This window comes from Typopeltis vanoorti, chromosome 1 (genome assembly GCF_054136105.1).
Source record: "Typopeltis vanoorti isolate ZY-2024b chromosome 1, IOZ_Tvanoo_1.0, whole genome shotgun sequence".
NCBI lineage: Eukaryota > Metazoa > Arthropoda > Arachnida > Uropygi > Thelyphonidae > Typopeltis > Typopeltis vanoorti.
The window spans coordinates 7,963,495-7,991,356 of record NC_143549.1 but is presented as its reverse complement, the minus strand read 5'-3'; the positions used below and the strand labels follow the sequence as shown (position 1 = coordinate 7,991,356).

General features: G+C 38.2%; 1 protein-coding gene across 3 annotated transcripts in view; it reads left to right on the top strand.

Annotated features, from left to right (window-relative positions):
* The window catches only part of LOC150109764 (cyclic AMP-responsive element-binding protein 1-like), a 341,490-nt gene that overhangs the window by 196,778 nt on the left and 116,850 nt on the right, over positions 1-27,862 (top strand). The window lies entirely within an intron of this gene.

The following is a 27,862-nucleotide window of genomic DNA, read 5'->3' as shown; positions in this document are numbered from 1 at the left end:
AATTTCATGAGGTCTACAAAGACCAGGCAAGGAGGGTGACTTGGTTGGTGAGAGTAGCTAAAGAGAGGTATGAACAGCAGTTAGCTAATGAATCTAAAAAGAATCCTAGGGAGTTCTTTCGATATGTAGCCAGCAAAAGAAAGAATGATTATGGAAGGATGACATTGATTGGAGGAAATGGTATAAAGACAGCTGTTGCAGAATGTGTGATGGAGATACTTAATGAGCAGTTCATAAAGATCTTTCAATCTTGTGAATGTGACTTCATGGAGAGATTAAGAGCAGTTGATGATGGGGAGGAGAGACTGACTGTAAGTGAGCAAGAGGTGTTTGGGGAGTTGAGTAAACTAGATGTAAATAAGGCCGTGGGACTTGATAATATATCACCGCGTATTCTGAAGGAATGTGGCAGAGAGTTGACATCTGCCTTGACATATTTTTTTAATACAAGTCTTGCACTTGGTCAAGTCCAAGAGTGGAACTCCCTAAAGAGTGGAAGGAGGGCAAGATTGTGCCACTTCATAAAGGAGGTGATCGAACTCAAGCATCAAACTATAGGCCTATCTGTGTGTCAGGTGTTGTGGTTAAGTTGTTGGAGAAGCTTGTGAGAACTAGGATCCAGAGTTGGGTTGACAACAATGGTATAATCTTTGATGGACAGCATGGATTTGCTAAAGGGAGGTCGTGTTTTAGTAATCTACTTACTTATTACAATAAAGTGACTGCTTCCTTGGACAGAGGAGAAGGATACACAGTAATATACTTGGATTTCGCAAAAGCTTTTGATAGAGTACCTCATGATAAGTTGACAGTCAAACTAGAGCAGATGGGGTTGGATATAATATTAGTGCATTGGATTGGAGACTGGCTATCTGATAGGTATCAACAAGTTGTGTATGGGGGTGCAATATCCAGGAAAAGGAAAGTCACTAGTGGAGTGCCTCAGGGATCTGTTTTAGGGCCATTACTATTTAACTTGTATATTAATGATATTGGCAAAGATTTGGATGGAGATATTCAGTTGTTTGCAGATGATGCAAAGTTGGGACGAACCATAAAGAGTAGTGAAGATGTTGTGGCCTTGCAAGAAGACTTGAATAAATTGAGTTATTGGGCAAGCAAATGGGGATGTGAGTTCAATGTTGCAAAATGTAAGGTTTTAAAATTTGGAAAACAAAGATGGGATGCAGAATTTATGCTTGGTGAGAATATATTGTTGGAAGTAGAGGAAATAAGAGATCTGGGGGTGATAGTGGATAAGGATCTAAAATTTAGGGGACACATCGCCAAAATTGTGAATACAACACAAAGACTTCTGGGAATGATGCGGAGGACACTGACGTGTAGAAGTAGGGAGATTCTTGTTCCATTTGTATAAGGCTTTGATTAGGCCACACATGGACTATTGTGTCCAGATTTGGTCACCTGGTTTTCAGAAGGATGAAGAGATGTTGGAAAGGGTCCAGTGGCGACTGACTAAGGTAGTTTCTGACCTCCGGAATGTCGAGTATGAGGAAAGATTGAAAAGATGTAATTTTCAGAGTCTAGTGGAGAGAAGGAAGAGGGGAGATATGATAGAGACCTACAAGTTGGTAAGGGGTTGTTTTAGGATCAATGGTGGAGAAGTTCTACAGAGAATAGTGGGAGATCAGGGGAGAACCAGAGGTCATTCCTGGAAACTGTATAAAGAGGGTGCGAGTAGGGGAGTGAGAGGCAGGTTTTTTTCGTGTAGAGTTGTGAGTGATTGGAATGCCTTGCCTGAGAGTGTGGTGTCTGCAAGGTGTTTGAATGTGTTTAAGACGCGGTATGATGAGATGTGTGTGAGATAAAAGGACCTACTAGATGAGTCTTTGACTCCATGAGGTCTTGTTTAATAATAATAATAAAAAAAAGAAGTACTTGATTGGATTCTAAGAGAGGAAAAATGACCATGACGCTGACCTAAATCATGGTAGATTGATGATATCATCAGATTTGCAGGAGTGACATGGGAAAGGAGAGCCATGGACAGACAGTTTTGGAGTAATCTTGGAAAGTAATCTTATTATTATTATTATTATTATTATTATTTAGGCCTCCATGTAGTCATAAGACTCATCAGGAGAGGGGAAGCCACTCTAGAAAACACAAAGTCTATCATACCACTCCTTGAATGATTCAAGGAGTGGTATGATTCATCTACCACAGTTCATCTACCCTCCATCAAAGAAACCACTCCCTCCTTACCCTCTTGCTCACAACTTCCTTTTGTAACTTCCAGAAATGACCCCCCCCCCACTTCTCCTCGATCCTTCCTCCTATTCCATCAAATGAAAGAACTTCCAATCTCAACCCTGTAACTACCCCTCAACAGTTTAAAAGTTTCTATCTACCAAACTGTGTAGTCCACATTCCTTCAGCCTATCCTCATAACTGACATTGTACAGTCCTGATGTCATCTTTATTATCCACCTCAGCACTCTTTCCACAATTAATTTATGCCTTTCAAATCCTGAGGACCAAATTTGAGCACAATGGTCCAATCATTCATTCTCCATTTGGTCTGATCAGAGTGTTATACAATGGAGTGATGACTTTTTTTATCTCTGCAGATCAATGTTCTTCTCAGTATTTCAGCAATTCCTTGGGGCACCTTTGTAATATGTTACCTGAATTTCAGGTTTCTATCAGTCATCACCTCCAGATCCCTTGCCTCCTCCACTTCCTCCAGTACAGTTCCTTCCAACAGAGTGTGCAGCCTCCACTGATGTATCACAAACTTATGCATTTGGTGAGGTGTGAGGCTCAGGTATCCATCATACCTACTCACTTATCATACTTACTTATCTGTTCTGAGCAGGGCGAATCTGGAATTTTGATCTGTGTCAGTCTTCCAACCCACTACAGTTAAGGCTTTCTGGGAGACTGTGACTAAGTAGCTCTTTAGATAGCATACCAGTATTCTGAACCATTGTTGAATGTAAACTAAATTTTTAATTGTTCTTCAATGGCTATCCAAGATTTCTATACTATTCTCTTAGTATTAGTAACCTTTATGGTGTCTTCCTTTTATAGCTGAAGTGACACCCTCACTTCCATTGGCTGATAATGTGGCTTACAACTGATTTAAGGTGATAACCAGTTTCATGATTGGATAGGCTACTGATATGGCACATGTGATAATACTCCTTTGAAGCTGATAGTTTCATTTCACTGTGTCTTGACAGTATACAGATGTGTTGACATTGGAGATATAGGAGTTTCTCTTGTAATGTTATATAGGCCTTGTGTGATGGCAGAATTATATGTATCAGTATATTTCATCTAAAGCAATATTCTACATAGTGTACATAGGAATTGTTTTGTCCTCCATCTCAGACTCTGTTAAATAATTAAATTATCCAAGGTATTTGGGATTTCTTTCTGTATACTACGAAGGGAACGAATCCAGTAATATTATCTTTGATTTCTGTTATTACTATTCAGCCTCCATGGAGTCAGAAGACTCATCTTGGGAGGTCCTTTCTAGAAAACACAAAGTCTATTATACCACTCCTTGAACTCATTGATCATTCGTGCACTCACCACTCTATCAGGCAATGCATTCCACAGTTCAACCACTCTCCATGCAAAGACACCACTCCTCACTCTCTTGCTCACAGATTCCTTTCATAACTTCCAGGGATGGCCTCGTGTCATCACTCCTTCCTGCTTTTCCACCAAGCGAAAGAACTCCCCCAGTGTCAACCATGTAACTATCTCTCAACTTTAAAAGTCTCAATCATATCACCTCTCCTTCTATCTACCAAACTCCTCAGTCCACATTCCCTCAGCCTGATCCTCATAACCAGCATTGTAAAGTCCTGAAACCATCTTTGTTATTCGCCTCTGTATCCTTTCCACGGTTAATTTATCTCCTTCAAATCCTGGGGACCAAATTTGAGAATAATAATACAAGTCTGATCAGGGCTTTATACAATGGAATGATAACTCTTTTATCTTTGTGGGTCAGCATCCTTCTCAGTATTGCAGCAGTCCTTTGGGTTACCTCCACTACCTTTGCAATATGTTCCCTGAGTTTCAGGTTTCTATCGGTCATCGCTCCGAAATCTCTTGTCTCTCCTTCCTCCAGTACAGCTCGTCCAACAGTATGCAGCCTCCAATCGATGTATTCCAAACTTCAAGACTACATTTTGCTGCATTAAACTGACATCCCCACTCATTTCTTCATCTGTCCAGTTTATTCAAATCCTTTTGCAGGGCTGCCATGTCTGCATTATTACTAATAACCCTTCCTAGCTTTACATCATCTGTAAACAACTGAAAATCCCTCTACAAAACACTGAAAATGTCATTGATATAAAGGTTAAACAATACAGGTCCCAGTAGTGAGCTCTGTGGGATGCCACTTGTAACCCTCTGCCTTCTTGATATTGCCCCACCATGCACAACTCTCTAATACCTATCAGATAGCCAATCCTGAATCCAGTTGACTAACCTAACATTTAAACCCATGTGCTGCAACTTAAATATCAGCTTATCATTTGGCACTTAGTCAAATGATTTTGCAAAATCTAGAAAAATTGCAGTATATGCCTTTCCCTCGTCAACTGCTCTTGTCACGATATTATAAAATGGTAGTCATATTACTAAAACAAGAGTATCCTTTAACAAATCCATGTTGCCTCTCATAGGTAACATTACCCTTATCTACCCAATGCTGTATATGGTCCCTCACTAACTAATTTCTCCAATATCTTAACAACTACTGACAAAACACAAACTGGTCTATAATTTGACACTTCCAGTCTGCTACTGCCCTGATGTAATATGGTGCTGTCTTAACTTCCTTCCATTTCTTGGGTACCTTTCCCATTGCAAGACTTTTATTGAAAACCCTGGTCAACAGAGCTGTCAGTTCTTTAGCACATTCTCTAAAACCCGTGGGGAAATTCCATCTAGTCCCACAGTTTTATTAACATCCAGAATACTCAGTATTTGGAACACACTCTCCTCTTGCACCTCTAAACGTCGAACTTGCCCTATCCCTCTAGTATTAAAACCTACTTCTCCAGATGAAATACTCCAATAAAGTGTTAATTGAACAACTCCGTTATGACCTTTACATCATTTACTCTATTCCCATTTTTATCCTGCAATGTCATTCTTCCACAGTAATTTCTCTTGCTACTGGCCACATAGCTAAAAAATTCCCTAGGATTTTCTTTGGATCTTAGGGCCAGTCTCTTCTCATATACCAGTTTTGCCTTCCTTACCATACTAGTCACTCTCCTGACTTATATCTTCATACACCTGCTCTCCACCCCTCTCCTTATATCTCTTCCATAACCTCTTTTTCACCTATAGTTTTTGTTTGATGTTGTTTGTCATCCACTTTACACCAAATTGTGTCCTCTTCTTTACTCATGGAATACAGCTTACTATTGCTGCTAACAAATATTCCTTCACAATTTCCCAAACACTAATGATATTTTGCCCTGTCAATTCCCCCCCACCCTCCAGGGAACTGCTCCAAGTTGATATCTAAGAATATTATAATCACTAGCCTTATAATTCCACATATATTCCCTTCTTTTTGATACTCCTGCCTGTCTATTCATCTTCCAAGTCAAAATCACATGGTCACTCTCTCCAATTAGGGGAAAAGATGCCATCTCAGTTATAATCAACTCTTCTGATGCTGTGACCAAATCCAAAACTCTTGAACCTAGTTTTCCTTCTATTACATGTTGCCTAAGGTATCGTCCCTCAAGAATTCTAGAAATTTCATTCCCTTATTGCTACATGCATCTTCCTCTTCCCAATTTATACTGCCATAGTTAAAATCTCCCATAACAATCATTTCTCTTGCACTTGCCAAGCTCAACTGCCTAAACATCTCCTGCTCCTCATCCTCTGTGTTCCTTGGTTTGTAGCAGCACCCCATTAAATATCCTGTCTTGCCTACCTCTGCCTCACATCATATGCTTTCAAAACCATTAGTGTCACTGACCTCCAAAGCCTTCATTTCAGAGGACATAAGTCATCACTTATTATAAGCAGATAAATTGGTGGCACTGATGGCTTTAGTGCCACAAATTCATCTCCTTTATTCCAGATACTCCTGCATTAGTATAAAGCATGAAAATGTCATGGAATATACGAACATAGGAAAGTGTAATATAAAGTGTTTCTATGACACTGTTTTTTTAACTATCATTATTCCCTCCAGACTCCACTGGACTCAGCATTACTTGATGTATTCCCCCTGCTCTGAAGCACCTATTCCCACAAGAAGCCACCCCTGCTAACATCCACCTTGGTAATTCTAGTTTCCCTTCATTGACACATCAACTCGTTCAGAGAACAATAATCTCTCCAGATGCCTATGTCCTTCCTCATTCAAATGCAAACGGTCTCTCGCATACAGTTTCTTTCTGTCCTCAAATGATGACCTTCAGGCATCCACGTATTCCAAACCTCTTTTCTGCCACATTCTGGCTATTATGAATAGCATATTCATTATTAATACTCTTCTACTCAGCTTGTCATTATTTTACCTGTGCAACACACACACACACTTTCTTTCCCTCTTCCTCTTCCCTCTCTGAGTTTTCTTCTGTACAACCTCAAGCATGATTCTCAGATCTCTTGACTCTTGATTTGCACTGCCTCTCAAGTCAGCCACACTTTCTATCATTCTTCCTGGCAAACACTCTGCTGGAATTTGAAATTTAAAAAAAAAAAAAATTATAAACATCAAATATTTTAATATAAGTTTTAGCATTTTAATTTATCAGTTTTTGTAATGACAACACAAGGATTCTCTAACCAGAGCTTTTGAATTAATGCTGCGTATTTGTTCTAAAAAATTAATACAATATAATCCAGCATTTATGGTGTTTCTTGACTTAGAAAAAAAACCCTTTTTATAAATTCAAAACTGAAATGATCTCTCTCACACACACACACACACACACACACACACACACACACACACACACACACACACACACACACACACACACACACACACACACACACACACACACACACACACACACACAAAATAATAAAATATCAAAATGCAAATACGCAGAAAATCCCTATACAATAAGAATCTATAAACTAATAGTTTGACCAGTATTAACAAATACATATGTTCACTGGACATCCACAGATGCCGTATGGTCACTGTGATGCTTGGTGGTATGTCACACCAGGCCTTGCCATGTAGTCCTGTTGTATGCTTTTCTGGAGGCTTCAACTCTCTGAAGATCAGTCACTCTACACACACACACACACACCCCATCCATCCATCTCATTGACAATCTACCCCTTCCTCTTTTTCCAGGAACTTTACCTTCTATTACTGTTCTGAGAAGTCCTCCTTCCACCCTTTCAATGTGTCCAAAATATTTTAACTTTCTTCTGTCAATATCCTTAAGGAGCCTTAAAGTTCTACTGATCTTTTCTAACATCCATTCATTTGTACGCCTTCCAGTATATGATATCTTCAACAGCCTTCTGTAACATCACATCTCAAAAGTAGCTATTCTTTTCTTATCTGACTTCTTTAGGTTCCAAGTCTCACATCCATAAGTCGCTGTTGGAAAAACAACTGCATCCAAAATCCTCAACTTTGTCCCATGGGAACAAAGTTGAGGATTTGGCTGTAGGAAGTCAGCAAGTTCCATGGAACTTGAAAAAGTCCACATAAAGATTTCTCCTATCATGACGAGCATCGAACTTAGGCCTTTTCTAATCGAAGGGCGAGAGCATGGTCTAGCATGATCTTCAATAAGATTTAGCATTTCAATAAGATTTAGATTTAGCATGATCTTCAATAAGATTTCGCTTGCATGAGATATTAAACTAAGAGTTCTGTAATTATTGCAAGCCTTCATAGCTTTCTTCTTATGTAGTGGTATGAAAACTGACTTTTTCTAGTCTCTAGGCCATGATCCTTTCTCCCATATCCTTGTAATCAATCTATGAAACACTCTTATCCCCCCCATCCCCTGTAGCCTTAATTAACTCTGCTGGGATTCCATCTACACCTAGGAGCTTTATTGCTGTTAAGCTGCTTAACTGCTGTTTCAACTTCATGTCTAAGTGGAAGATGTTCCAAATCGGAATTTTCCTAGTCAGAGTGCCCCTCCAAATTTTCTTTATCCACTGTTGTACAGTTCCTCACAGTATTCTTTCCATCTGTTTTTGATTTCCAATTCTTCTGTTAGTAATGTTCCATTCCTGTCTTTGATGACATTCAATTTGGGCTTAAACTTGTTCTTTAGATCCTGAACTAAATAATCATCCTTTTATAATTGTGCCTCCTCACCTGGAACTATATCTCTTCACATTTATTAGTATAGAACTTTTCCTTGCTTGATGACTCTTCTGACTTCTCTATATAATCTTTTATATTCTTCAGTCCCTGTGTCTCTGTTTTTCCAGCCACCTTCTTTTGATTAGTTCCCATGTTGAATCTGATATCCATGGGTCTCTTGGTCTTCCTATTGGGCCAAGATACTTCTTGGCCGTATCCTGTATTATCACCTTGACTCCTTCCCAAAGCATTTCTGGTGAGTTCTCCTCATTGGTCTTCAAAAAATCATCCAGCCGAGTCGATGCTTCTTCTGTGAATTCAGTAGGAATTACTCTAACATCCATTCTAGTGGGACGTGCCCGACTTAGAAGTTTTCGGAGTCTTAGTCTTACTTTGGCTCTTACTAGCTGATGGTCTGTACCACAGTCTGCTCCAGGACAAGTATGTACATCAGTACGATGCTTGTCTTCTACTGCTGGAGAGCCAGGATGTAATCAATCTGGTGCCTTGACCTATGAATGTTAGATATCCAAGTATAGGTCCCTCGTGGGTGTTTCTGGAAGCCAGTATTGGTAATAATACTGGCTTCCAGAAACAATAATAAGCATACATGTGAAGTATCAAAAATATAGCAAAGTAGTAGTAAAAAAAGAAATGGAAGCAGACATGATTCTTTAAGTATATGTTTCTTTGATATAATTCTTCTTCAAGTGTCATCTCCTAGAAGGAGGTTGGCATGTCATGGAACCTTTTTCTTTCTTTTGCTGCTCTGGAACATTTATGGTAATTCAAGCCAGTCCAGTCCTTAATGTCTTCGAACCACATTCTCCTGGGTCTACCTCTCCCCCTTTTTCCATCCAATTTCCCTTCTAATATTAATTTCTGAATGCCTTCTTGTCTAGTTAGATGTCCAAAATATTTAAGTTTTCGCCCTTTGATTATTTTCACTAATGTTCTTTTCATTTTTGCTTTCTTTTAAACATCTTCGTTTTTCATTTTCTCTGTCCATGGTATTTTCATCATTCTTCTGATGGTCCACATTAGTAGAGAAGGCTTGACCAGATATAGCATTTTATTAATCTTTTTCTTGTGTCTATATTAATGTCTGGATGTTAGAACAGTTTTCATATCAGTAAAGGCTTTTCTTGCTATCTCTATTCTTCTTTTTATTTCTTTAAGGGAATTTCCTCTGTCTGTAAACATTTGTCCCAAAAGTATAAAAGACTGAACCTGTTCAATTTTCTTTTTGTTAAAATGTTCAGTTTCTTATTTATTGGTTCTTTTGAAATAATCATGGACTTTGTTTTCTTTAGGTTAATAATTAGTCCCATGTCTAAGTTTCTGTTGTAAATTTCTGTGATTAAGTTTTGAGGATCATCTTCAGATTCAGCTATAAGAACTGTGTCATCCGCATACCTGAAGTTGTTGAAGTTCCTACCTCCAACTTTTACACCCTTCAGTTCTGAAATATATTTAAAAACTTGCTCACTATATATATTGTACAGTAAGGGTGATAAGACACATCCTTGCCTTACTCCTTTTTTGATTTCAAAGTTGCCAGGATATGTATTTTTATATCTTATGGAGGCTATTTGATTCCAGTATATATTTGTAATTATACGTAGATCTTTTCCTTTTAACCCATTATTCTGTAGGATATGTATTAATTTCATGTGATCTGTTGAATCAAATGCTTTGGTGTAATCAATAAAACAAAGATATATGCTTTTCTGGTTGTCAAGGCTTCTTTCACATAATGTTTTTAAATTGAAGATTCCTTCTCTTGTACCTTTGTCTTTTTGAAAACCTGATTGAGTGTCTTCTATTTCTGCTGACAAAGTGCCTTTTATTCTTTCTAGGATTATTCTCAGTAGTAATTTTGTAACATGGCTTGTTAAACTTATTAGTCTATATTCTATACATTCAAAAGTTCTTGGAATTTTGGGAATAGTGACAAAGATGGATTTCCTTAGATCATCAGGGATGTATCCTGAATCATAGATGTTATTAAAAATAACCTTTAAGTCATTAAGTGTGTTTTCATTTACTTTCTTTAACAATTCGATAGGGATCTGATCAGGGCCTGGTGTTTTACCTGTTTTCATTTGACTTAGAGCGTATTCTATTTCTTCATATGTAATTGGTTCACCATCCATATTTTGTATATCTGGTGCGTCTGTGCGATCAGAGTCAAACAGTTCTTTTCCATATTCTTTCCATCTTTTTATGATATCTTGTGTCTCTAGTAGAATTTTTCCATTTTCATCTTTTATAAAAGGATTATGGTTAAACTTTTTCTGTTTATTTGTCAGGGCTTGGATTGATTTATGCATTTCTTTACTATTGTGTTTCTTGTCCAGTTCCTCTCTTTCTTTACATTTTTCATTTAGCCACTTGTCTTTAGCCTTCCTGCATTCATTTTTTATAATTTTACTGAGTATTCTATACTGTTGTGTACTTTTCTTTTTCTGTCTTTCATTCAAAAGTTCTAGTATTGATTCAGTCATCCAGGGTTTTTTCTTATTGTATTTAATTTTTGGGATAACCTCGTTAGCTGTCTTATATATTGCACTTCTTAAAATTTGACCACCTGTTTTCAATTTCCTCTGTGTTACTAAGTATATTGTCTTCTGTTTTATATCCTACATGATCTAATTTCTTCCTAATTTCTGAGTTAAACACCATTATGTTGTCAGGTATATTCAGAGCTGTGAAGTCAGGTCTTTCAGTATGATTGTTTTTAGAAATGTTTTTTAGTTTAATTTTTAAAGTGGACACAACAGGGTTGTGGTTTGAACCTATATCAGCACCTGGGTATGTAATTGGTTATGTTTTTATGTTGGTTATATTATTTTTGTATCTATTATTTATCATTATGAAATCTATTTTCTTATAGAGTTATCTGGGTTTGTCCAAGTATACAGTCTGCGCTTTGGATATTGAAAGAAAATATTCATTATCCACAAGTTGTTTTGAATGCATAATTGTATCAATCTCTCACCTCTCATTTCTGTCGCCTAGTCCAAATTTTCCAACAACTGGATTTTCTTCCCCTTCTCCAACCTTTGCATTCAAGTCACCCATCACTATGAGTATCTCATTTGATTTTACATATTCTATAGATTTTTGTAAGCTATTATGAAAATCTTCTATTTCTTCATTATTGTGAGTCATCTTAGGGGCATAAACCTGGATAATTATGATGTTAAAAGGCTTTGCGGCTAATTTAATAAGTATTATTCTTTCGTTTATGGGCCACAGCCCCATTACACATTTAAAGATGTCTTTCTTAATCATGAAACCCACTCCATATTCATGTTTCTCTCCACCAGAATATAAAAATGTAAGTCCATCTTTCTCTAGTTTTCCCATGTTAGGCCATCTTGTTTCACTAATTCCCATCACATCAACTTTAAGTCTTTTTATTTCCTGTATAAGGTTGTCAAAATTCCCTAGTTTATATAATGTTCTCACATTCCAAGTTCCAATTTTCAAGAATCTGTTTCTTGTTTTCAAACGAGGAATATCAGATACCAACCTTCCTTTCGGATTTAAGTTGACATCATCATAGAGTGCACTTGCAGCGCTCGTTTTAATCACAGTTTCAGTTTCTTCTTCCCTGTAACTATTTACGGCTTGGGACGTTGCAGAGGTTCCAACTTCCAAAGCATAGCTTGTAAAATATTTCCTTTTCTACATGGTCGACTATAGGATAGAGGATAGTAACGTGGTGAGGTCCCGATCTCTTCCATGTCTGCAATAGCCAGCTAACTTGGCTCACTCTGTCAGCCATTGATCTGTATGCAGAATCTTCCGCCTGCCAGTTGTTTCACATTGCCGTTGATATATGAATTCTTCCCCCAATGATGAAACAGCAGATGTCATTGCAGTCCTAACATCTCCCACGCTGGCCACATAACGTCTTGGGAGATGCACTTTATAGCTTTCTGCCAGCTCTTTGCTTAGTATGAACTTTGCCATGGCTCATTACGACACCATGTTTCCCGGGGGGATCCACGTGGAGTCATGATACTAAGACTTTCTGGGTATGGTCCTCCAGACTTCACCGAAATATTGGCACCGCCATCTATATCAGTTCCATCAGGGTTTTTGACCGTGTCGTAGGTTGCCAGCCCACCACGGAAATCCATCCCAGGCTTAACTGTGCTCAACATGCTAGAAGCATGACTGATGGCTAGTCAGCCAAAATCCTGGTAGGAGAACACAGCTAATTCCTCCCCTAATACCATAATTGATATAATTATGGTATGAAAAAAAAATTAAACAATAAAAATCAAAAAGATCAAACTTGGTTGGAGATGCAATAGATAATATGATGTGTAGAAAATGAAAATTACTTTCAAAGGTAAATATTTTCATACAAAGCTAGATACATAAATATATATGAAGTCATTTCAATTAGAAAATATCAAAAATACAGTGTTATTTGCAAAAAAAAAAAAAAAACAGTTTACATCATTACTAATTTCCTGTTGACAGTTTTCCTTTATATTAATATGGAGGAAATATCTGCTTCCACATTCTTGAATGCTAACAGTGTCAGGTTCCTTCAATAAATTCTTCATATATTTTCATCTGTTCACTCTCCAAAATTTTTCTCAGAACTCTCATATCTATAAATTAAAGATGCCAAGGAATTATATTCTTGGTTTAATCCTTTATCCAGGAGTAAGCAAGCAAAACTTGTATATAGAGGCTAATGACTTCCCATCACCTGTCTTAGTATCCCATAATGCAAAGCACATATCCTTACCGACATGTATATTATTATTATTATTCAGGCCTCCATGGAGTCAAAAGACTCATGGCAGGTGGTCCTTTCTAAGAAACACAAGTCTATCAAGACTCATCGAGGGAGGTCTCTCCTAGGAAACACAAAGTCTATCATACCACTCCTTTAACGCATTGACCGTTTCGCTCTCACCACTCCATCAGGCAGTGCATTCCATGGTATAATGCTAAGCATTATGAGAAGGGGATCAGTACCAAAACACCCAACCCTGTTTCAACCTTTATTGAGATCTCATCAGTGGGAGCCAGACCCAGAAGTGATACCAAGGTTGAAGTAATGCAGAAGTCATATATCCATATACAAGTAGCCAAAAGGTGTCACACCTCATTACTAAAATACTCTGGATTAAAGATAGATGTTGAAAGTTTTTCCACTTGGTTATACTATAAATTAAAGATGCCAAGAAATTATATCCTTGGTTTAATCTGACTTTAAAAATATGACTTCCACATTACTTCAACCAGAGGTCATCCCTGAAAGTTATGTAAAAGTGTGGTAAAGAGGGATGTGAGGAGTAGATTTTTTACAGGGAGAATTATCAATGAATGGAACACATTACCAGAATGTGTTGTTAATGCAGGGAGTGTTAAGGATTTTAAGATTCTGTTGAATGAACCTTCCACGATGAGTCTGCCGACTCCATAACGGGTATAATAATAATAATAATAATATACGAGTTGTCCAGTCGTGAAGTTACTTCTCATGCAAACTTTGTTTGCTTACACTTTGATAAAGTGTTATGAAAATGTTTCTATCTTCATATTTTATATTTTACCCTTTATATAACCTTGTTTGGCTCCCAGGGATATTTCCTTTTTAGAAACTGGCAAATTTATATTTTAACTGTGCCAGCCAGTTTCCTATAACAAGAATATAATTCACATTCAGGGAAATATTCCTAGGTCTACAGGCATATACCATAATGTTGAATTCACACTCGAGTATATTGATCTTGGTACCTTGCAGTTGTGACCTAAGATCAAATCTCAAACATATATTTATCTAAACTCCTTCTCGCTATCGGTTCTATTTTCGCAAGTGGTAGCTTGAAACCTCGAAATCAGGCACGACTCAGGTTTAAGTAACAAAACATGTTTATTGATACTAAAAGACAAGTATATTAAATTATGCATCAAATTATTCAAATTAAATTCAAATTAAATCCTTTCATCCACGTTACTCTAAAACAGATAATTCACAACTCATTTCTTTCTAAGTTAAATTTGTTCAACTTAACAAAAGGTTCTCACTACTTTAATCATATACAAATTAGAGATTCATCCTATACAATTCTTTGTCTAATAGAATTTGCTCTATTAATTACTTTATCCTATCAAAGTTCTCTAAAATGTCCTCATTTGCTTTATCAAGACACAAATTCTATCTTCTAACAATTCCAAGACATAAAACAAAAAGAACTCTACATTACCAAGTTCTTCCAAGGTTCTGTTAACAACCATGTGTTGCTTGGGTCATGCTTCGTCTTGGCTATACTGAATCAGGTCTCGTAACTAAGTTGTTCCTCTCACTGCTACCGGATACAATCTGGTTATGGCTGGAACTACAGGCTTTTTCTGCTCCATCCGGTGGTCATCCAGCAGCTGGCATGATTCTGCATGAGCTATTGATTCTCGTACGGCTCTCCGTGGAATACTTCTCAGCGCTATCAGGAATACGACCCTGCTGTCTGACAACATAGTACACCTGCTCTTCCTATCTCCGATCACTCGTCGAGAGTCCTCGATATCAAAATCCCAGAAAGACAAAATTAGAGAGATCTGCAACTTGACGCGTATTGCCTTATATATTCCTTTTCAATGCCCTCCTTCTCTGTATTCTTTTACCGCACGATCCTTAACTTACATTGTCCTTAGGTGATCCTTTGCTTTCCCCCCCCTGCTACCAGGTGTTGTTTTCAAGAAAAGTGCGTTTACATCAGCTTCCCCATAAGCTGTAGCCTTCGGTGTTACGGTAGGCCTGTGCGGCCCAGACGTGACCCTTGAGCTGTTAGTCATTGCCTGTCTGGCGGCTTACGATATTTTGGTAGCTTAATAAGACAAAAATAAGCTAATATTTCCTTTACATATAGTGCTAATCTGACATAATTCCTGATCTTAGCTTTCCGTCTGACAATAAATATTTCCAGTACATTACACATACTGATATACACTTTCACTTACAATAAACTAGGTGTTTCTCACCTTCCGCTGGTAAGCAGGTATCATGCAATTTTTTTATATTTTTGTTAAACTTTCATGTTAGATTCCTGAATGAATAACTTGTCAAGAAGTTCTCCATTCAGGGTCTAACAAAAGGATTAAACCAGGAATATAATTTCTTGGCATCTTTAATTTATAGTATAACCAAGTGGAAAAAAACTTTCAAAACTCTCATATTTGTGGTCTTTGATGAAGTGCTTTATTTCTAACACACCTCACAGATTTATAACTTAAAATTGATTTGAACACTGTCTTGTATACTGCTAGTTTAGTCTGGCTTATTCCATATAAATTTATTCATCTGACTCACTGCCATATACCAGCGGTGCTTATTCTGTTGTCCATTTTTTTATATTTACATGGGCTGTTCAATAAGTAATTAGACTAATTTTACTGTGGTGAAACCACTCATCACAATTTAATTTCTGTGGAATAAAGAAATGTTGCTGTCTGTATTAACAAAGGAGGTTGATAGATGGCGTATACGGGCTGATGTGCCAGAGTGTCACGTGACTAAACGCAAGTGCTCATCGGCACGCCTACGAGGCGTGACCAGTCTTCGAAATGGAAGCATCCTTGGAACAGCGTTATGCAATTAAATTTTGTGTGCATTTGCAAAAATCGGCATCGGACACTTTTAACATGATATGCGAAGCCTTCCACGATGTAGCAATGTCGAGGGCAAGTGTGTTTCGCTGGCATAAAACGTTTAAGGAAGGAAGGCAAAATGTGGAAGATCTTGAACGTGAGGGAAGACCTTCAACGTCCATCACAGAGACAATGATCAACACAGCAGTGATTATCATCAAGCACGTCAAAAGGAAGCGTCCATTGCTGAAGAATGGCTTCTTATTAATAATGCAAGGCCACATATTGCTGGTTGTGTAGTGGATGTTTTGCAGAAGAACAACACAGATATCCTACCACACCCTCCATACAGTTCTGATCTTGCACCGTGCGATTTCTGGCTGTTTCCTCAGCTCAAGAAACCACTAAGAGACCACCATTTCGAAAGCAACAAAGCATGTGTAAAAGCTGCGGAGACGTTTTTGAAAGAACTCTTAAAAAATGGACTCTCGCATGTGTTTAAAAAGTGGACACAACATTGGGACAAATGCATCGCATCTCACGGTAGTTACTTTGAAAAAGACCATGTAAATGATGACGATTAAAGGTAATATGTTTTCTGTATAAATATAGCCTTATTACTTATTGAACAGCCTACGTAATTTGCCATCTTCATTAACAATGTGACTAAATATCTGAAATATTTTAATTTTTCTATGTATTATTCATTGTGAATATCTGAAATTTTTTATATTCTTGTCTATTGTCAAGTTTTAGTCTTTTTATTGCTGATTTTCATGCCAAATTTGTTACATTCATTACATACATTACAAACTGTTATTCAGTTTGGTGACTTGCATTGGTTGTGTGTAGGAGTACAAAATCATCTACATAAAACAAACTGCTAAGTTTCATATCTCTGATTCGAATATCAGGTTTAATGCTACTTTTTTTTTCATAATGCGATTCATATAATAGAGTGACATCTGAGTTAGATAAAGAAAATGGTTATGTGGTAATACTGTTGGATTTTGCAAATATGTTTGACAGGATAACACACGGAACTCTGGAACAAACTGCAATAAATGGGGATAGATGTGAACTGGCGATTTAGATAAAAGTGCAGCTGATGGACAGATGCTGCTTCATATACTAAAAAGTATATGAAGCAGCAGAATCCAGGATAAGGCAAACAGAGAGCCCTGTGCTTCGACCACTACTATTTAATTTGTACATTAATGATATAGGAAATAATTTAAAGGGAGATATTCAATTGTTTGCTGATATTACAAAGTTTGGTATGGTAATGGTTAATCAAGATGATGTAGAGAGCTTGCAGGTTAATTTAAATATGCTGACCATATGGGCTAAACATATAGATGCCAATTTGATATGAACAAATGTAAAATTTTGCATTTCAGATTCAAAGATTACAAGCTACATTGAGGGAAGTGATGGAGACAGGGTTATGGTTTTATAAGTTACTTATAAAACCTTTATAAGTTACTTAAACAGGGTTAACACATTAACAAGCAGAGATAAAGGAGTTATCATTCCTCTTAATAAAGCCTTGATATGACCACATCTAGATTTCTGTACTCAGGCCTGGTCACCTGGGTTTCTTTGGGATGAGAAAGTGGTGGAGATGATCCTGAGGTGGATGACCAAGATGGTGAGTGGTCTGTGAAATGCTCCCTATGAGGATAGATCGAACTTTTGTGTGTTGCAAAAGTTGGTTGATAGACAAAAAAGGGAGGATATGATAAAACCTTTATAAGTTACTTAAATGATTAATACAAAGGAAATATTTCAGCACTTGGCAAGAGAGACAGAACAAGAAGTCATCCCTGGAAGTTGGATGAAAGTGTGGTTAGCAAGGGCATGAAGACTAGTTTTTTTTTTTTTTTTGCTTGGAGAGCGGTAAATGAATTGAATGGGTTGCCTGAGTCAGTTTTCAGTTTATCATCTGCTAATGGTTTCAAGGAGATGTACAATAGATATTGTGTTCATAGTTTGGGCCGCCCACGATTAGTCTTAGGTCTCCATGGAGGCACCCTTGCAATAATAATAATAATAATAATAATATAGATCATGAATGTGAGTGGAGATTGTTGAATTGTATTTTAAACGGGATTGATGCGAACACAGATTGATAAGAAAATAACTATTTATTAACTTAAAAGCTAATATTTCACTAGTATTATTATTATTATTATTATTATTGATACCTCCAAGGAGTCCGAAGACTCATCGCGGGAGGACATCTTCAACTGTCTCTACACCTTACCTCTACTACGAATCAACGCCATCTACCGCCCACCTCCAACACCACCACAACTAGTAATTTTTGTCTGTAAATTGCGTGTGTTCTGAAGGGCCGATTTGTATGTATGCGGGATGAAAAACCCGAGTTTCCGGGAGAAAAAACCCTGCTACCTCCGTAGGAGATCGGCTAACTCACCATCGATTGAAATCGACCAGATAAAGATTCCTCCCGTCACGACGAGAATCGAACTTAGGCCTATTCCAATCGAAGGGCGCAATGTACCGTCGTTCTTCCAATTGCGCTACGGAGGCGCTATGATGCGCTATGATTATATCCAGCATCTTCAGAGCACACAAACAAAGTTTGTTACAAATGCAAGACAACCAGAATCCAGTGTAACAGTGGGGCTAGTATAAGTAATTGCAGCATGCATCACAAGACTAAAGTCCTAATAAGGTGCCATTTAAGTTTAAAAAAAAAAAACAGTAGTCCAAAGTTTTGAAAAAAATTAATTTGGTCTTAGGATGACTTTCGCCCAAATCTTTGGTAGATTTATACAGCCATACTTGTTAAGGTTTGGAGTATGTTTTAAGGCTTCTGTTGATTCCAGGAACAACCTCTCTGACTTGTAGAAGCTTCTGTGCAGCACTTTTGTTTTTTTCCAATCGATCCTGTGTGCCGGGGTATCCAAAGCATGGTCTGCCATAGCGAAAGTGCCGGATATATTTTTTGTGTTCACTGAGGCGGATGTCCACAGTTCTTCCTGTCTGTCCATAGTAGGGTTGATGACATGAACAGGGCACTTCATAGACTCCTGGATGTGATAAAGGAGTGAATCTGTCCTTAGGTGAACGGATGAGAGTTGCCAATTTCACATAAGGTTTTAAATACGGTGTGCAGTTGGTGTTTGTTAAGCACCCTAGATATCGTTTCAGATGTGCCTTTAATGGATGGGATGGTGATAGTTTTGTTGTAGTCTTCTGTGGTAGATAGTGGGGGAGATTTCTGGGTTACATTTAGTATTTTATCTATCTTATGGGGATTATGGGAAAGTGTGACGCAGGTGAGAAATTCCTTCCATTGGTTAGTAAGGTGTGACACAGGTGAGAAAGTTCAGCAGTGTCATTGGAACAGATTGCTCTAGTTCTATGGGTTAGTGTTTTTAAGATACCATATTGTTGAGAAGGGTGATGGTGTGATTGTGTAAATATCTCCCTGTATGTGTGAGTTTTCTATAAACCGAAAATTATAAGGAACCTTCTGGAAGATGTGTGTCCAGGAAGGGTAGGCAGTTCATTGGCTTCTAGTTCCATTGTAAAGTGGATTTTAGGGTGCTGGCTATTTAGATGCACTAAAAATGTATTCAATGTGTCTAGGCCATGTGACCAAATAGCAAACACATCATCAACATAGCATAGCCAGAGACTAGGTTTGAGAGTGGCTGTGTTGATAGCTAGCTTTTCCAGATGTTCTATGTAGAAGTTGGCTAAGGGAGGAGAAAGGGGAGGGGGATCCCATAGCTGTCCCATCTAATTGTTTGTATATTTTCCATTTCCATGTAAAATAACCTGCCTGTACTGTGAATTTAAATAGCTGAAATATATCTGGGGGAAATTGTGAATTTAGTAAGTGAAGTGTTTCAGTCAATGGTACATTTGTGAATAATGAGGTGATAACAAAACTCACTATTAAGTCTGAACTATTTAAGGTCTGGTTTTCTAAAATACTTTTTAGGTGGGTAGAATTTTTAACAAAAGAGGAAGAATTGTTTGTTCAAGTGGCTAGTAGTTTGGCTAAATGTTTAGCTAGTTTATATGTAGGACTGTTTATACTATCTACAATAGGGCATAAAGGTGTACCTTGTTTGTGAATTTTTGGAGCCCCATATATTCTGGGTGTTTTAACATGAAAGGGTTTGAGTTTGTTGACTGTTTCCTTTGACCAGGAAGTGACTTTGTTCAATAACTTGCACATCTTATTCTTTTGTGAGTTGGTGGGATCTCGATCTATAATTTGATATGTTGACCGGTCTTGGAGAAGTGTGTGCATTTTGTTTTCATATTCTGTTTTATCCAGTTGCATTTCCTTTGTCTTATTTGGTTATTGTAATGTGGTTATTATTGTGTAGTTCTTTTAGAGCCATTATTTCTTTATGTGGGATATTATTTTTGGGAGACTTAGAATGGATTAGGATATTGGCCACGTCTAACCTCATTGGTTATTGCTGGAGGCAGGTCGTATATCCCATGTTTAACGGAAGCCATTATTTTGATGAGTGGAGATTGTATGCACTCTGGCCTTACATCTGATTTTACATTAAACTACTTCCTATAACTACATTCAATTCTAACTGTTGTTTACAACTTAAATATTGATTATATATTGCTCTGTACAATGTAAGATTCCATTTATTATTATTATTATTATTATTATTATTATTATTCAGGCCTCCAAGGAGTCAAAAGACTCATCGAGGGAGGTCCTTCCTAAGACATAAAGTCTGTCAAGACTCATCGAAGGGAGGTCCCCCCCCCCCTGAGAAACACAAAGTCTATCATACCACTCTTTAAACTCACTGACCGTTCTCGCTCCCACCACTCCATCAGGCAATGCATTCCACGGCTCAACCACCCTCCACACAAAGAAACCACTCCTAATCCTCTTGCTCACAGTTTCCTTTCATAACTTTCAGGGATGGCCTCTTGTCATCACTCCTTCCCGCTGTTCAACCAAGCGAAAGAACTCCCCAGTGTCAACCCTGTAACCACCTCTCAACAGTTTAAAAGTCTCAATCATATCACCTCTCCTTCTTCTATCCACCAAACTCTGCAGTCCACATTCTCTCAGCCGATCCTCATAACTATCCTTATACAGTCCTGAAACCATCTTTGTCATCCGTCTTTGTATCCTTTCCACAGTTAATTTATCCCCTTCAAATCCTGGGGACCAAATCTGAGAACAATAGTCCAAGTGTGGTCTGATCAGAGACTTATACAATGGAATGATAACCGTCTTATCTCTGCAGGTCAGTGTCCTTCTCATAATAGCAGCAGTCCTCTGTGTTACCTTCACCACCTTTGCAATATGTCCCCTAAACTTCAGGTTTCTATCAATCATCAACCCCAGATCTCTTGTCTCCCCTACTTCCTCCAGTATAACTCCTCCCATAGAGTATGCAGCATCCCATCGATGTTTCCCAAACCTCAAGACCTTACATTTTGCTGCATTAAACTGACACCCCCATTCATTTGCCCATCTATCTAGCTTATTTAAATCCTCTTGCAGGGCTACCACATCTGCACTATTACTAATAATCCTTCCCAGCTTTGCATCATCCGCAAACAACTGAATATCCCCATGCAATCCACTGACTATGTCATTGATATAAAGGTTAAACAATATAGGTCCTAGTACTGAGCCCTGTGGGACCCCACTTGCAACCCTCTGCCTCCTGGAAACTACTCCACCATACACAACTCTCTGATACCTATCAGACAGCCAATCCTGAATCCAGTTGACCAATCTGACATCCAGACCCATGCGCTGCAGCTGAAATATCAGCTTATCATGTGGCTTATCAGGCTAGCATATTGCTAAAACAAGAGTGTCCTTTCACAAATCCATGTTGATTCTCACAGATAACATTACACTCATCTGCCCAATGCTGTATACGGTCCCTCACTACTTTCTCCAAGATCTTAACAACTACTGATGACACACAGACTGGCCTATAATTAGACACTTCCAGTCTCTTACCACCCTTATGCAATGGCACTATCTTACCTTCCTTCCATTCCCTGGGCACCTTTGCCAAAGCCAGACTTTCATTGAAAAGCCACATTAAAGGCACTGTCAATTCTCTAGCACATTCTCTCAAAACTCGTGGTGAAATACCATCCAGTCCCACAGCTTTACTGACATCCAGAGTACTCAGTATCTGAAACACACTCTCCTCCTGTACCTCCAGACCTCGAACCAGTCCTATCCCTCTAGCATTAAAACTGACTCCTCTAGGATGAAATACTCCAATAAAGTGTTCATTGAACAATTCCACTATGTCCTCTGCATCAGTCACTCTATTCCCATTTTTATCCCACAATATCATTCTTCCACAGTCATTTCTCCTCCTACTGGCCACATAGCTAAAAAATTCCCTAGGATTTTCTTTGGATCTTAGGGCCAATCTCCTCTCATATTCCAGTTTCGCTTTTCTTACCACACTAGTCAATCTGCTGGCCTGTGTCTTATATTCCTCATGCATCTCTTCACCTGTCCCCTTATATCTCTTCCATAGCATCTTTTTCGCATGCAATTCCTGTTTAATATTGTTTGTCATCCACTTTACTCCAAATTGCGTCCACTTCTTCACTTGTGGTATACAACTTACCATTGCTGATAACAAATATTCTTTCACAATTTCCCACGCACTAGTGATATCCTGGCCTTCCAATTCCTCTCTCCATGAAACTTCCTGAAGTTGACGTCTAAGACTATTATAATCACCTGCCTTATAATTCCACATAAGTTCCCGTCTCTTTGATACTCCTGCATGTCTTTTCATTTTCCAAGTCAACACCATATGGTCACTCTCTCCAACTGGTGGGAGAGACGTCAACTCAGTTATTATCAACTCTTCTGATGCTATAACCAAATCCAAAACTTTTGAATCTCTTGTTCCCTCTGTTACATGTTGCCTAAGACATTTGTCCCTCAAGAATTCTAGAAATTCCATTCCCCTATTGCTACATGCATCTTCCTCTCTCCAATTTATACTACTGAAGTTAAAATCTCCCATAACAATCATTCTTCTTGCCCTTGCCAAACTTAGCCGTCTAAACATCTCCTGGTCCCCATCCTCTGTGCTCCTGGGTCTGTAGCAACACCCCACTAAATATCCTGTCTTGCCTACCTCTGCTTCACACCATACGCTCTCAAAATCATTTGTCTCACTTCCTTCCAAATTCTCCACTCTTAGAGGACATAGGTCATCACTTATCATAAGCAGTACCCCACCACCACACTTTCCCCTCCTAATATATATCATATAATTGTGGTGTTTGGAAATGGTTTTCTCTAAGCACCATATTGTATGCCTTTTTCAGATCTACAAAACTCAAGTACAGATCCTTGTTATATTCCCACAATTTTTCAACTATTTGTCATAAAGTGAAAATCTGATCTTGATAACCTCTATTTGGCATGAATTTGGCTTGTTCTTCAGATGTTTCTCTCCCACAATTTTTCTTAACCTTTTCTCACGTATGCTTGCATAAATCTTACCTGGATCACTTAGTAGAGAAATTCCTCTTTAATTCTTACATTCATCTTTATTTCTCTTATAAACAGGACATTTCCAGCACAAAGAGGAAATAAATAAATAACAGGTTTAATCGTTTCAATATTTTGTCTCAGTCATAAAGACATTTTCAGGAGTACACTGTTAAAACTGTAATACTGAAATAACACACATAAAAACACACAAGAATGTGTGTTTTTATGTGTTCTTATTTCTGTTTCTGTTCTTATTTATGATTTTATGTTCTTATTGTTTCTGTAATATGTGGAAGAAGGTGTCTCTCATAGGACTTTTTCCTAATTTATTGTAATCTAATTTCTTCCATTTATCGTTTCTTGTGTGTTTTTACAATTTTAACACCGTATTCCTGGAGATGTCTCTGTGACTGGGATGAAATATTGAATTTATTAAACCTGTTGTTTAATTATTTCTCTTTATGCTATAAATTATTCCATTAAAGTGTAACATAAATCTTTATCTTCAGTTTTCATGTCATTTTTATCAACTTTGATTTCTCTGCAAATTTATTTGCTAGGCACTTCACTATGCTTTCCTGCTTTCCTCTTTTCCAGGACTGCTTCTCAGACTTCTTTATCTACCATGGTGTTTTTATTTTTCTATCTTTGCAGACAATTTCTTTGCATGCCTCCCTAGATGATCAGTCACTGTTTTCTTCCGAGTTTGCCACTGAGACTACAAGGTTTGGTTCTTGTTTTTGAACCGTTTCATTTTTTCTTGAATAAAGTTTGTTGTTTAGTCTATAGTTTACCTCTGAAAGCTGCTCAACCTTGATTCTTTTTGATGCTTATGTATGTTCTTTTTCTTTTTTGCTACCCTTAAAACTGAGTGATAGTCATTTCCAATTTCACATTCTCTGTACACTCTAGAATCCTGAACAAGCATGAAGATATCACTATCATCAATAATGTAGTCATTGAGGCGTTTCTTTTTTCTTGTTTCTTCTCACCACATGAACTTATGCATATCGTTATGTTTGGAACATGGTGATAGTAATGACTAGTCCATACTCTACAGAAATCTAGCAGGTACTTACCATTATTATTAATTAGCCTTGCATTTTTCTCCAGATTTTCTCAAAATTCTATATGCCAGTTGTAGAATTCATTTCTTACTCTTCTATTTATATCTCCAACAGAAAACAATTTTCCCATTTTCTTTATGTCAGTTGCCTGCTCTGATGACTAAAACATTCCTCCACCTTTCCTTAGGAGAATTTTCTTTGGGACCATAAGCACAAATAAGTTTCATTGCCCATTCCATCATTGATTATTGCCCAAATATAACATTCTATACTTAATATATATTAGGATCTCACCTGTTTGAGTCTTCTTTGCCTTGGTAACATCAATTATGTCTACTTGATGCATTTCTGGTTTTCTTCTTCAAGTTTGTTCTGTTTGGGAGGAAATAAACGCAGCAGATATCTCAATAACCGACCTTGTTGCTCCAGGAACGGGAAATGAATACAGGAAGACAAGCAGTGTGATATGAGAGGATGAAGAAAAAAAATGTGAATGAGAAAATAATAGTTGATGGTGTAGAAGGCGTGAGTGACTGTGAAAGTTTAGATGGTTTTGTTTGGAAGAGTGAATTTCAATTTAGAGTGACTGACCTGCAGAGGGAGATAGAGTAGCTGAAAGAGGAGGTGGAATGTCTTGGGAGAAGTATGATAAGTATGAAAGATGAGATTACAAGAATGGAAGAGATAAATGCAAGGCAAATCGGAGTAGGGGAGAGAGAGAGAGAGTTTTGGGAATAATAGGAGAAGAGAGAAATTTGTGAAAAAAAAAGAGGAGAGAATGGAATTGGATATGGAAATGGAAATGGAGAGAATGGAAACAGTAGGAGAGATAGAATGAGAGAGAGGTATGGAAATGCTAGAAGAGGAGAGAATGAAAACAGTAGGAGAGACGTATTGAGAGAGAGGTATGGCAGTGCTAGAAGAGGAGAGAATGGAATGAGAGAGAGGTATGGGAGTGCTAGAAGAGGAGAAAATGGAAACAGTAGGAGAGAGGGGAATGAGAGAGAGGTATGGGAATGCTAGAAGAGGAGAGAATGGAAACAGTAGGAGAGACGGAATGAGAGAGAGAGAGAGAGAGGCATGGGAGTGCTAGAGGAGGAGAGAATGGAAACAGTAGGAGAGACGGAATGAGAGAGATGTATGACAATGCTAGAAGAGAAGAGAATGGAATGAGAGAGAGGTATGGGAGTGCAAGAAGAGGAGAAAATGGAAACAATAGGAGAGAGAGAGGGAATGGTAAGAGGTATAATGTATTCGGCCTCAATGATCCATGGTGTTCAAGATAGGATGCGTGAGGAGTGTTTGCCAGGAGGAACGATAGAAAGGTTGGCTTTGGCAGTTAAGAGAGGTGAAAGGGTGGACGAGATGATTGTGATGGTGGGAACAAATGACTTGAGTGGTGGGGTAAATAGGGTAGCGACAGATATGAGATTCTTGCTTGAGGTAGTATGAAAGAAGACACAGAGAGGAAAGATAGTATGTGAGTGTTGCCTAGGAATGATAATGATGAACTGAGCAGAAGAGCAGTAATATTGAATGACATAATAGCTAGAATGTGTGACAAGACAGGACTGGAATATGTGGATGCTTGGAGTGCGTTTGAGGATAGAGAGGAAATGTATCCAAGAGACCGCTTGCATTTGAATGAGGAAGGACGTAGGCATCTGGAGAGATTGCTGTTCTGAAAAAGTCAGTGTGTCCCACGAAGGATGGTAGCAGGGGTGGCCTCTTGTGGGAATGGGTACTTGGGAGAAGGGGGACGACATCAGGTAACATTGAGCCCAGTGGAGTCTAGAAGGGATAATGCTGGGTACAGAAACAACAGCATTTATATGCTATATACTAATGCCAAGAGTATCCAGAATAAGGGAGAGGAATTGGTGGTGCAGATAGCATCAGCCTGGCCGAAAATGATTGGGATCACTGAAACGTGGTTGACAGAAGAGGATATAATAACAGGAATAGAAGTCGCTGGGTACAGCATTTTTCGGCAGGATAGGAAGGGAAAGCGTGGTGGTGGAGTACTGCTTATAAGTGACGACCTATGTCCTCTAAGATTGGAGACTTTGGAACGCAGTGACACTAATGATTTTGAAAGCATATGGTGTGAGGTAGAGGTGGTCAAGACAGGATATTTAGTGTTGTGTTGCTACAGACCCAGGAGTACAGAGGGTGGGAACCAGGAAATGTTTAGACAGTTGAGTTTGGCAAGTGCACGAAGAATGATTGTTATGGGAGATTTTAACTACAGTAGTATACACTGGGGAGAGGAAGATGCATGTAGCAATAAGGGAATGGAATTTCTAGAATTCTTGAGGGACAAATGTCTTAGGCAACATGTAATAGAGGGAACAAGAGGTTCAAGAGTTTTGGATTTGGTTATAGCATCAGAAGAGTTGATAATAACTGAGATGACATCTCTCCCACCAGTTGGAGAGATGTCATCTCAGTTAATAGAGGGAACAAGAGGTTCAAGAGTTTTGGATTTGGTTATAGCATCAGAAGAGTTGATAATAACTGAGATGACATCTCTCCCACCAGTTGGAGAGAGTGACCATATGGTTTTGACTTGGAAAATTAATAGACATGCAGAGGTATCAAAGAGACGGGGACGTATGTGGAATTATAAGGCAGGTATTATAATAGTCTAAGACGTCAACTTGGGGAAGTTTCGTGGAGGGAGGAATTGGAAGGCCGGGATATCATTAGTGCGTGGGAAATTATGAAAGAATATCTGTTAGCAGCAATGGTAAGTTGTATACCACGAGTGAACAAGAGGACACAATTTGGAGTAAAGTGGATGACAAACAATATTAAACAGGAATTGCATGCGAAAAAGAGGCTGTGGAAGAGATATAAGGAGACAGGAGAAGAGAAGATGCATGAAGAGTATAAGATACAGGCTAGAAGAGTGACTAGCATGGTAAGGAAGACGAAACTGGAACATGAGAGGAGATTAGCCCTAAGATCCAAAGAAGATCCTAGGGAATTTTTTAGATATGTGGCCAGTAGGAGGAGAAATGACTGTGGAAGAATGATATTGTGGGATAAAAATGGGAATAGAGTGACTGATGCAGAGGACATAGTAGAATTGTTCAATGACCACTTTATTGGAGTATTTCATCCTGGAGGAGTCAATTTTAATGCTAGAGGGATAGGGCAGGTTCAAGGTTTAGAGGTGCAGGAGGAGAGTGTGTTTCAAATACTGAGTACTGTGGATGTCAGTAAAGCTGTGAAACTGGATGGTATTTCACCACGAGTTTTGAGAGAATGTGCTAGGATACTGACAGTGCCTTTGACCTGGCTTTTCAATGAAAGTCTGGGTACTGGAAAGGTGCCCATGGAATGGAA